Raw genomic sequence first — 12,348 nt, forward strand, 5'->3', positions numbered from 1 at the left:
TATAAACGTCATCGGAGAAGCAGACCAGTTTTGCCCCAACTTTGCCAGTGCTGGGGACTGTTACAGGTTGAATTGTTTGCCCCGGAAGATGTGGAAGTCCTAACCCCCAGGACCTGTCAGCGTGACCTCCTCTGGAAGTAGGGTCTTCCTAGATGATCAAGATGAGGTCAGACTGGAGTAGGCTCGCCCCTCCTCCAATACGACCAGTGTCCTTATAAAAGGAGGAAATTTGGACAGAGACGCGCGGGAGGATGTCACGCGCGGACAAAAGTAGAGATCAGGGTGAAGCATCTAGATGCCAAAAAAAAAAAAAAACCAGCAAAGGTTTCAGCAAATCACCAGGAGCAGGGAGAGAGGCCAGGAACAGAGTCTCCCTCAAACTCCTCAGAAAGAACCGACTCTGCCCACACCTTGATCTTGGACTTGTGGCCTCCAGAACTGGGAGACAATGCCTCTCTGTTGTTTTAAGCCATCCAGTCTGTGGCGCTTTGTTATGGCAGCCCGAGCAAACCAAGGTGGATGTTTTCTAGAAGAGCTTTTTCTTTTTTTTACAACCTCGTGGGTCCAAAAGGCCCCCTCAAACCTGGTTTAATTTTTTTATTTTATAACTTAAGAGAATGGATACTGTCCTGTGAGTTTGTTTGATTATTGTGCTTTCATTTGACGGTGGTGGTTTCTGGGTTGGAGGTCTTCCTGGGTACTCATTAGATAAAGAATAAAGACTCAATTAATAACTAAATTGAATGCGATTCAATGAAATATCTGGCCAATTAAGTCTGATCAAAGTAAGTATGTGCTTTGATTCCTAGATTTCCTGTCAGCATCGGTGACTGGTCTGAATTTGTTAAAACAAGAGCTTTGAGACAATTCCTAGGAGAAAATTATTTTGCTCACAGCATCTAGACAGGTGCGTTCAAGAGTGCTCTTTGACTGTGTTTGTCTGTCTCGCCCCAGCAGACGGTATAATATTTTTTAGGGCAGGTGCCGGGAGGGGTTCACGGATCTCCCTAACCCCAGGCCCAGAAGTGCCTGGCCCACAGCAGAGGTTACACACAAGCTTAAGAAATGAGCTTGGGAGGGGCGCCTGGGTGGCTCAGTCAGTTAAGCGGCTGACTGCAGCTCAGGTCATGATCTCACGGTTCGTGGGTTCGAGCCCTGCGTCCGGCTTTGTGCTGACAGCTCAGAGCCCGGAGCCTGCTCCGGATTGTGTCTCCCTCTCTTTCTGCCCCTCCCCTGCTCATGCTCTGTCTCTCTCTGTCTCTCAATAATAAATGAACATTAAAAAAAAAAAAAAGAAAGAAAGAAATGAGCTTGGGATAGGGGTGCCTGGGTGACTCAGTCAGTTAAGTGTCCAACTTTGGCTCAGGCCATGATCTCACGGTTTGTGAGTTTGAGCCCCACATCAGGATCTGTGCTGACAGCTCAGAGCCTGGAGCCTGTTTCGGGTTCTGTGCCTCCCTCTCTCCCTGCCCCTCCTCTGCTCACGCTCTGTCTATGTCAAAAGTAAATACACATTAGAAAAAAGAAATGAGCTTGGGATAATAGAATGCACCAACGACCTACTTCTAAGAACAAGAAATGGTGTGAAAGTGAGTAATCTCCTAGTGAATGTGACCTGTGAAAATTGATCTGATATTCATTCGGTTTGCGGATGCTCGCAGCCACAATAAGCCAGTCTTCATATCTCAGATTTATATCTCACTCACAAAATCCGACAAGGGTCAGGGGGTTCTTTTCCATCTTGCAGTTACACCACCTGCAGGAAGTGAGAGATGAAGTCCTGCAGGGCAGGTGAAGAAAAAAGGCAGGACTCACACCAATTCTTAACCAGCTCCACCTAGAAATGAAAGGTGCGGCTCCTGTTCGCATGTCATTGGCCAGCGCTGGTCACATGGTACTGATTTAACTGAGGGGGCGGGGCTACAAGGTGCAGAGGCGGGCCCGTGAGCGCCGTCTATGTCCCAGTTGTACTGAAAAGCCGGCGAGGTGTTTTTGTGTGTGCGAGAATGTTTGTGATGAACATCTACTTAAAAGTGGCCTTGAGAAAATTCAAGAGTTTTAGAGACAGAGATTTGAAATCTCTCCCTTTGAAGTAACTCTTGTTCCTCGTTTGGAGGACAGGTATGGGAATAAGTGAGCTGAAACCCACTGGCCAACTGAAAACCAGAATGGAGCCTAAATGCAAAAACGCAAACAAAAATATTCATCACATTTACAGGCGTTTGGATAGCACATGGGCCACTTTGAGAGGGTGCATTAGTTTAGTATTAGGGAAATCCCTATCATTGGGAGTTCTGGGCTTCTGACAACGTTTTTTGTTGTTGTTGTTGTTGTTGTTTTTTGTTTTGTTTTTTATATCCCACAGGGTATTAACATAGGCTGTGAGGATAGTATGTTTGGATAGGACATTTATTTGGTTGCAAAGTAGCTTTCTAGGAGGAAAGAGTGGGAAGACAAAAAAAAAAAGTTGTCTGTCTTATCAGAGGGTTTCGTTTCCAGAATAGAAAAGAAGGATGGTTTATCACTGAGATTCTGGAAATTTCCTCGAGAAAGCTGGACCCAGGGTCGCTGGCTGGGCGGATCCTGAGAATTCCCAAAGAGGAGAGGTTTGACTGATGGGGACTTCTCCCCGGGTGGGGAGGGAGGGAGGAGAGGGGCGTTCCTGTTCTGAGTTCCAGCACCCAGAGTGCCGAGGGCCCCAGGTACACTTCCAACCCAGACTGCCTGTCGAAGTCCTCTTCTCCTGTCTTTGAAATAAATGGCAGCTATGGATCAGCAAAAGCTTGCTGGTCCACCCTTGACCCTCAGTCACTTCTAATTATGGCTCTGACCTGGACATCTTTTTTAAAGTCACTTAAACAAGGAGGAAGTCGGTCTGGGCAAAGCACAGGGGTTGGATCTTGCTGCAGGGCTCTGAGCCAGATTTATCCCTCGTTTGCTTCGCCAGCGCCATCGGAGGCAAGGCATTCTGTGATCCTTGAGTTTAAAAAGTGATAGCATTGGCCTGTTTCACAATTTGATCACAGCCCAAGGCTCCTAAAACTAGAAGGGATAATGAAGAGAATGTCTATGTCTGTGCCTATCACGTGGCTGGCCCTTGCTGGGTGCTTTAGACATGTCACATATCAAACCTTACAAATTTAGGACTATCCTCATGCCCATTGCATAGATGAGAAAAGTTGGGAACTTTGGGAGCTTAAACATATAAACAGTCCAAAGTTATATCATCAGCAAGTTGTGGAGGCAACTTTCAAATTCACAGGATGCTAGTGGTTATCCAACTTGGGGAGTCTTGTGGAAATAAATTAAATGCCGGTAGTGCTGGAGGTAAGAGACTCTGTGTTCACAGGAGCCTTTGGCCTGCTCAAGTCTGGCTTGTTTAATTTCACACTGTGGGCCTCCCAAGCTGAGCACCTCCATAGTCTTAATAAGACAGACAGGATAAGGGGGGGTAGGGTGGGGGCTGAACAAAGAGAGCGTCTTTCTGACAGCTGGAGGGGCTTGGATGTTGGTCACGACAGGTATCCTCTGTCATGTGAAAGCCCCATGGAGGTGGGAATCATGTCTGTCCCTGGCAGTCTGCTGCCATCGATGGCTGAATGAATGAAGAAAGAAATGAACGCATTCCCCCTCTGCAAAAATGTCTGGTGCGTTTGGAAATGAATGAAGGCTGCCTTTCACCGGCACCACCCATCATTCCTCAGACATTTACGTTTCATCAGCAGACTCAGAGCCAGAAGCAAGTGTGGGCTGCTGCCTGCCCCGTCATACTGTGACTCCGGGATCAACTAGATGCACGTTCTAGATTCCAGTGTATCTGTAGGGTTCATAACAGGAGGTCCCTCTTGACCACACCAGCGTATAAATTTAGTAAGGTTTTTAAAAATTGCTAAAAGCCAAGGGGCGCCTGGGTGGCGCAGTCGGTTAAGCGTCCGACTTCAGCCAGGTCACGATCTCGCGGTCCGTGAGTTCGAGCCCCGCGTCGGGCTCTGGGCTGATGGCTCGGAGCCTGGAGCCTGTTTCCGATTCTGTGTCTCCCTCTCTCTCTGCCCCTCCCCCGTTCATGCTCTGTCTCTCTCTGTCCCAAAAATAAATTTAAAAAAACGTTAAAAAAAAAATTGCTAAAAGCCATGAAACTGCATCAGGAGGGGTCCCCCAAATTCAAGGAGAATTCAAAGTCTATGAAAGCAGAGGGTTGGAGGTTTTGCTTACTGTTGTATTTCCAGCACCTAGAATAATGCCTGACACGTATTTATTAAGCACCTACCGCTTAATAAATAGGATTATTGAATGAATGAATTAATGAATGAGAAGTCTCTGCGATCCAGGCAGGTGTCAGCATTCACGGGAAACTTACATTTCACTGTCTTTGAAGATTGTTTATTTATTTATTTATTTATTGATTGATTGATTGATTGATTGATTTTAATATGAAATTTATTGTCAAATTGGTTTCCATACAACACCCAGTGCTCATCCCAACAGGTGCCCCCCTCAGTGCCCATCACCCACTTTCCCCTCCCTCCCACCCCCCATCAACCCTCAGTTTATTCTCAGTTTTTAAGAGTCTCTTATGGTTTGGATCCCTCCCTCTCTAACTTTTTTTTTTCCCTTCCCCTCCCCCATGGTCTTCTGTTAAGTTTCTCAGGATCCACATAAGAGTGAAAACGTATTGTATCTGTCTTTCTCTGTCTGACTTATTTCACTTAGCATAATACCCTCCAGTTCCATCCATGTTGCTACAAAAGGCCAGACTTCGTTCTTTCGCATTGCCACGTAGTATTCCACTGTGTATATAGACCACAGTTTCTTTATCCGTTCATCAGTTGATGGACATTCAGGCTCTTTCCATAGTTTGGCTATTGTTGAAAGTGCTGCTATAAACATTGGGGTACAAGTGCCCCTATGCATCAGCACTCCTGTATCCCTTATGAAGATTGTTTAGATACACTAACTTCTATGTCAGCTGCAGATAAGACATCATAGCACAAATGTTCCGCAAGAAGGCTCCCCTTAAGGGTGCGTGCCGCTCAAACTCACCTGAGTGAAGCCAGAAAGTGCTGGAGCAGTTCACAGCCTAGTAACACACAACCCTGTGTCCTGGAAGGGGGCGGGGGGAACATGGCACCCGGACAGATAAAGGAAAGTTGCATAAAGAGATAAATCACAGATGGTGTGGGCAAGGTCAGGAGAAACCAGTGGGGGGTGGTAAAGTACCCAAGGGCTAGCAACAGTGGGAGCCACACTGTTTGACATCTGGAGTGGCAAGGCGGCTGGGGGGGGGGGGGGGGGGACACAGTGTCCTGAGCCTGGAGAGTGTAGTCATAACAGTTGTAGGACACGGCCACCTGGCAGGTGCTGTGGTCCTCAGTGGTCTTCCTGGAGAAAGGGAACTGGGGACATAAACACCTGGGCTTTGACCTCCTCTGGTCTTCCATGGGCTGAATCCCCCAGAAGCCAGAGGGCAAGGGAGCCCACTGCGCAGCCGTAAAGGTTGCCTAGGAGGAGTCTGAGCAGAGCGGGCGAATGGGCAGTGGAGCTTAGGAGCATTAATAAATGCTGTGTCCACGCTCTCTATGGGGGCCTCTTGGAAGGCAGGACCCCGGGAGTATCAGTCACAGCTGGGTCCAATAAAAACTAGTTCCTTAGAAGTTACCAGAGCCATCCACTCTAATCTGACATCCAGCTTTTCCCTCAGTTTCCCAAAGATGTGCCCCGGAGTGCTCATTTTAACAACTCAGAACGCCTGCCCGAGGTCCTTCCATTTTCTCCACGTGTATTTTCAGATATTGGCCCCTGCTTCACACTCCATCCCACAACCACTCATCCATTCTGACTCCAGGCCTTATGTCTTCCCTCCCCCACTGCCCATGGGTGCCTAAAATACAAACATGAACTTTGCCGGGACCTCAGTTTTTCTTCTACTAAGAGGCAACCACTGCTGAGCCTCTTCAATGCCGGCACTGATCCTGCCAGAACAGGGACACTTCTTAGCAGCTCGAGCAGTTACTCGTGACCAAAACTGCACTGGGACAGACATAAATCACTGGTTCCCACCCCCAGCCCTCCCCCTATTCTTCTCTTTACCACATGGGAGCAGTGCCCACCTAGAAGAGCATGTTGGTACCAAGGCACCACTGCCCACTGACCAAGAATAATGTTACCTGTGAAACAGCATCCATGGCAGCCCCTGTGATCCTTGTCTCCTGGTGTTCACACCTTGCACAGTCCCCAGTTAGGAACAAGCAGTGCCTACTAGAAGTAGATCCTCCAGCCCCAGTCAAGTCTTCAGATGAGACTGCTGCCCCAGCCGAGGTCTCACTGGCAACCTTGGGAGAGACACAGCTAAACCCTGACCCACAAAACCGTGCAAGGTAATAAATGCCTATTGTTGCTTTAAGCTGCTGGGTTTTCTAGGGACAAAGCAAGAACATACACAGTCCTGGGTCCTCTTGTTCACTGCTTGTGGGTGAACACATGGCTTTAAGCCTGGTGTGGGAGGAATCTAATGCTGATAATCCAGCATGTCTGCCACTGTAAATCTTGGATCATTTTGTGGAAGCCACATATAAAATTTCAATGCCAGAAGACAGTGCCCCTGCCCAGCCACTGGGTGATTAAAATCATGCTATTAATCATAGATCCACCGTGATTTAAACAGAATTGAGGAACACTTCATAGAAAATCTGTCTGAGAAACTTTTGCAACTTCCTCCCCACCACCACCGAAGAAATGGGCCCTCCCGCCCCAGTCAAGTCTTCAGATGAGTGCAGCCCAGCCAACATCTCATTTGTACCCTCAAGAGAGACACTGGGTCTGTCTTATAATGCCCATTTTAAACATTTGTCATCTTTTTGATGGCTGAGCATCTGAAGCTTCTATATAAGCCTGCAGAATTCCTTCCTATATGGGTCTGGGTGGGAGGGAGATCCCGTTTTCTGCCATGGTGACGGTGAGGACCAAGTACTTGTTGTCCTTAGCTAATCACTAAATCTATTTCCTTTTCTCCCTGAGGCGCATGGCCAGAACACATTTCCCACCTCCCTTGCAGTTAGGTCATGTGACTGAATTCCAGTCTATGGTATGGGGCCACTTCCAGGCCTGGCCGTGACCCCGCCCATACTTGACCCCCTCCACCTTTCTTCTCCATTTGTGAATGCTGATGTCCTGGGTAGCCTCCAAAGCCATATGTTGAAGATGAGAAAGCCTTTTTCAGCCTTAGTCGCTGTAAGATGGCATGGATTAAAGGAACATCTCCCCCAACCACCTGCTGTGTGTTCCGTGAGGTCCTCAGCCGGGATCAATTCCTGTTGCCTGCGATTAAGAATCTGGACTTTGGGGCGCCTGGGTGGCGCAGTCGGTTAAGCGTCCGACTTCAGCCAGGTCACGATCTCGCGGTCTGTGAGTTCGAGCCCCGCGTCAGGCTCTGGGCTGATGGCTCGGAGCCTGGAGCCTGTTTCCGATTCTGTGTCTCCCTCTTTCTCTGCCCCTCCCCCGTTCATGCTCTGTCTCTCTCTGTCCCAAAAATAAATAAAAAACGTTGAAAAAAAAAAAAATTTAAAAAAAAAAAAAAAGAATCTGGACTTATACACCATCAGTAAAAAGTATCTGCCTATAAAAAGTTTATTTTATGGGTAAATTACATGGTTAGGATCGGGTACGGTGATCACTGTAGCTGGTCGTAATTCATACGGCACTTGTGGGAATGGTTAACAAAGCACCGTCAGCCGTTAGCTGTGACTTGTGGCTTGGAATTAATTCTGACTTTGAAAAGCCTGTATACAAGGATAACAGGTCATATATCAGATACTTTAGACTGGTTTCCTGGAGAGGGGAAAGGAAGTAGAGGTCAGGGGAAAGGGGGAAAAATAAAATAAACAACAATAATAATAATACAGGAAACACAGTGCATCTACTATGCATCAGTCACAGCTCTCGGTGTTTTATGTGCAATTACTTTTTTTTTTTTTTTTTTTGTCATGATAGGATAATGGTGGTAGGCATCATTTTTACTCCTAGTTAACAGAGAAGTTGAGCACACTGCCCCAGGCCACATGGCCGCTAAGTGGTAGAACCAGGACGTGAACCTGTCAGCTCTTTTTCTGTATTTTTAAATTTTTATTTATGTTTGAGAGACGGACAGAGACAGAGACAGAGACAGAGCGCAAGCAGCAGAGGGGCAGAGAGAGAAGGAGACACAGAATCCGAAGCAGGCTCCAGGTTCTGAGCTGTCAGCACAGAACTCACAGAGCTCCAACTCACCCACCATGAGATCGTGACCTGAGCCGAAGTTGGAAACTTAGATGACAGAGCCACCCAGGCGCCCCCTGAACCTGTCAGCTCTTAACCACAGCTGCTGATGTCAACTAAGAACTGGGGAATCTGATTAACTCAATTGTCTCTGGCCTTGAAGTCTAATCAGGAAAACTAAAACCAACAAAGAAAAGAAAAGAAAAGCTAGTAATACTTGGCAGGGCGCTTGGAATAATTTGCCCGAGGCACTTAATTTTCCCTCAGGTATCATCAGGAATCTTGCTTTTATGGGTCAGTGAAAGGGAAGACTCGCCTGTGGAGAGGCCTCCAATGGCTTGAAGAGCTCCCAGCTCCCTCCGCAGTCTGGCTGCAGCCTGTGTGCTGGGCCCCAGTTGTTCGAAGCACCCAGGTTGTTGGGAACAGGCACGTCTGCAAATCGCCGATGTTTATTTTGAACTTCCTGAGTATGTGCACAGTAAGCCCGCCCGCGGAGCCCCTGCATGGCCCATCTCCTCCTAGCAAAACGACCGAAGGGGTGAGGTGGAGTTCTGCGGATCCTCAAGTGGGTTGTTGGAAGGCAGAACAGAGTTGTTGCCAAATTGTACTTGGACCCACTGGGGCTGAAAGAGTGGCCGTAGTCGGTTGGCCTTGCTCGTAACAGGCGGCAGAGGGGAGCTGTACGGGCTGGTTTTATCAGCATCCACGGATGTTTCCCGAGGCCCAGGCCTTGGTGTTGTGGCTGTCCACCCATCCCACATCAGCCACCAACGCTGGGCCGTGTGGCCTGGACCTGCCAGCCACAGAACGCAGGGAGCCCTTGCTCTTGGCCTGTATCGAGGCACCTGCCGCTCTACACAGCAGATCAACGCCCTCTGGGTCCCAAGATTTGTGAGCTAAAGGGCGGGCTGCTGTTTCTGCTGGGGCTCTGGTTCCATGTGACTGTGTCTTTCACAAATTGCAGCGGGGAGCAGCTAACGAGGGGCCCCTCTCTGCCCCATCCCTCACCTGCCCACCTCCTCCTCGCTTGCCCTTTGGTAGCGTGCCAGGCTCTGCAAATGGCGACCAAGCCCCGTCAACGTGGCCGAGGCCCAGAGCTCTTGATTGGAAGGATCCGGAATTCTTTGTCTAGTAGGGTGCTGCCCTCACCTCCCCTGGCCTGCGTCTGCCGTGGAGCCAGGTCCTCGGAACTCGAGCATCCCGCTTCCGGTGGTGTCATCTCTGTTTTACGATCTCTGTGCTTGGGTTCCCTTCCAGTATAACGACTGTCGCTGCTTTATAAGGTGATCGTGAGCCTTAAATGAGAGGATGGGTGGAAAGTCCTTGGCACTTGGCAAATGGTACGCGGAGGGCGAATGCTCAATGTTATTACGATTACAGCTGCCTTTGTGGGTCGCATGAGGGCAAGAGTAAACTAATAATAATAATCACACAAATATTCACAGGCAGCCACTGCCTCCTGCTTTGTGCCCTGCTTCTCCCTGCAGCCCCAGCTCCTCCTGCTTAACTCCTCATTCTCAGGTGTTGTTTCCAGGCTGGATCAGGGCTCCCACTCTGTCCCCTTAGTGCCCGGTGCTTAATTGTAATGTGACACCCGCCAGTCTTCCTCTTTCTCAGCAAGCTCCTGGGGTGGGGCCACCAAACCTTTCCTGGTCTTATCCCCAGCATCTTGCACGTCCAGACCCACAGGGCCAGGGAAGGAACTTTCTAGCCCCAGCTGCAAGGAGAGCCTCCATCATCACTGTGGTTTCCAGAAGGAACTCCATGAGCATCAGTAAGGGAGGGCCAGGGGCTGGGACGGTCTCTGTATGCCCAGGCTTCCTGTTCAAGGTCACAGCCTTACGAGAAGCAGAGGTTTTGTTGACGAACTCCTAAATGGCAGTGGGAGCTTGAGGCCGTTCACTCACCAAGTGCCCTTCACTGGCTCTAGTCCTCTAAAACAAGAAAGAAAAGCCAGTCCTCGGTGGAGGTTTCATGAGATAAGTGTATTTCAGATATAGTTGGGGTTGGCGTGGGGGCAGCTGGGTCTGATACACAAAAACACCCTTTGAGTCCCATTCAGCCCTCACCGTGAGCCTCCTGTCCCACAGAACAGAAAAGACTCCCCAGCTTGGCTCTGGGCAGCTCCTATCTTAATTTATTTACTGCAAACAGTCTCCATTAATGCAAAAGGCAAGCCATCGACGCTATAAATAACTTAAGCTGAGCCCTGCTGACAGCGGGAAGTCTGACACATGAAATATCGCACTGTTCCCAGCTCTGAATGAGGCAGTGACATACACATTACCTTCACCAAGATAAAGACGGGGGGGGGGCCCCAGGAGCCTAGCACAGCCCTTGGCAAGGTGGCACCCTTCTGCACCAGACCCATCAGGGGAACTTGAAAAAGTCGGCGTGGGAGGCAGAGTAAAGGCCCTCAAAGATGTCCACATCCCAGTCCCTGAGACCTGTGAATATGGTCCCTTACATGACAGAAGGGACGTTGCAGATGTGATCAAGTTAGAGACCTTGAGATGGAGAGGTTTCCCTCGATTGTCTGGGTGGGCCCAGTGTCATCACAGGGGTCCTTATACGGGAAAGGGGGAGGCCACAGCGTCCGAATCAGAGGAGATTCGAGGACAGAAGCACAGTTGGAGAAACAGAAAATTTCAAAAATGCTACGCTGCTAGCTTTGAAGGTGGCGGAAGGCGAGGAAGGCGGGTAGCCTGTAGAAGCTGGAAGAGGCAAGAGGATGTATTTTCTCCTACAGCTTGTGGAAGGAACACTAGCCTGCCTGCCCCTCGAGTCAGTCCAGAGAAACGAATGTCTGACCTCTGACCTCCAGAGCTGTCAGATGATAAATCTGTGTTATTTTAAGGCACTAGTTTGGGGGCGATTTGTTACAGCAGGCACAGAAAACTAAATACCGTACGCAATTGCTCTGAAACGCTCTAACTGAAACCCTTTCTTCGTCATCCGTTTTCTTTTTTGCTTCCTTTGCTTCTGGAGCGGGGACACAGGTGGGAGGGAAGGCTTAGGAGGGGGTGAAGGTAACCTCGGTGTGTGCCACCCACCCACCCATCTGTGGGGAAGTCGTACTGCTTGGCAAAACTATCAACAGCGATTGATTTCTGGGGGGAGATGGGGTGGTGCTGAGATTCTAATTTTCTTACAAGCTTCAGTGGATGCCCAGCCTGCTGGTCCTGTACAACCCTGAATAACAAGGACAGGGAGAGAGGATAGTCAATATCTGAGCTCACCTGGGGGCACGGCTTTAATAGAATCTTACTACTCAAAGTGTGGTTCCCAAAGAAGCAGCAGTGGCATAACCTGAGAGTTTGTTGGAAATGCTTTCTCTCTGAATCCGTCCTTTCAGACCTACTGATTCAGAACCTGCATTTTTCACTAGATCCTTAGGTGATTCCGATGCCCATTAAAGTTGGAGAAGCACTTCCTTAGAGCCTGGTTCTCGACCTTTAGCGCACGCCAGAAGCACCCGGAGAGTTCATTAAAAGACAGATTGCTGCATCCTCGGGCTTTATGATTCATGAGACACTGTGGATGGGGCCTGAGAATGTGCATTTCTGACAAATTCCCAGCTGATGCCGATGCAGCCGGCCCAGAGACCCACAGTGAGAACCACTTCCTGTGAGTAAGCCCATAACTCAAGACTGGTGGCCAACGTACCCATCCAGAGGCCCTAGAATGGGCCCTAGGGACATACTTGTGCCAGCTTTTGGATTCAGGGGTCTACCCATTTTATTTAATGATGAGTTTTTGGTGTATGACACAATAAGAAATATAAATACTTGGTTTTGCATAAGAGTATCTTTTGTGTGCTAATGAGATGACTGGTGGCTGGGGGCTCCTGGATGGCTTCCGGATGGGGACCGGTGACCAGAAAGACCAAGGCACGGTTAGAGGGTGGAGTCTTTCAGCCCTACTCCCCAACCTCCAGGGAGTGGAATGGGGCTGGAAGTTGAGTTCAATCACCGAAGGCCAATGGTTTAATCAACGAAACCGCCACAAGACCCCCTCACTGATGGGGTTTCGAGAGCTCGCAGGTTGGTGAGCGTATCCATGGGCTGGGAACGTGGTGCAGCCCACACTCCGTGTGAA

The sequence above is a fragment of the Neofelis nebulosa genome, chromosome 1, assembly GCF_028018385.1.
Source record: "Neofelis nebulosa isolate mNeoNeb1 chromosome 1, mNeoNeb1.pri, whole genome shotgun sequence".
NCBI lineage: Eukaryota > Metazoa > Chordata > Mammalia > Carnivora > Felidae > Neofelis > Neofelis nebulosa.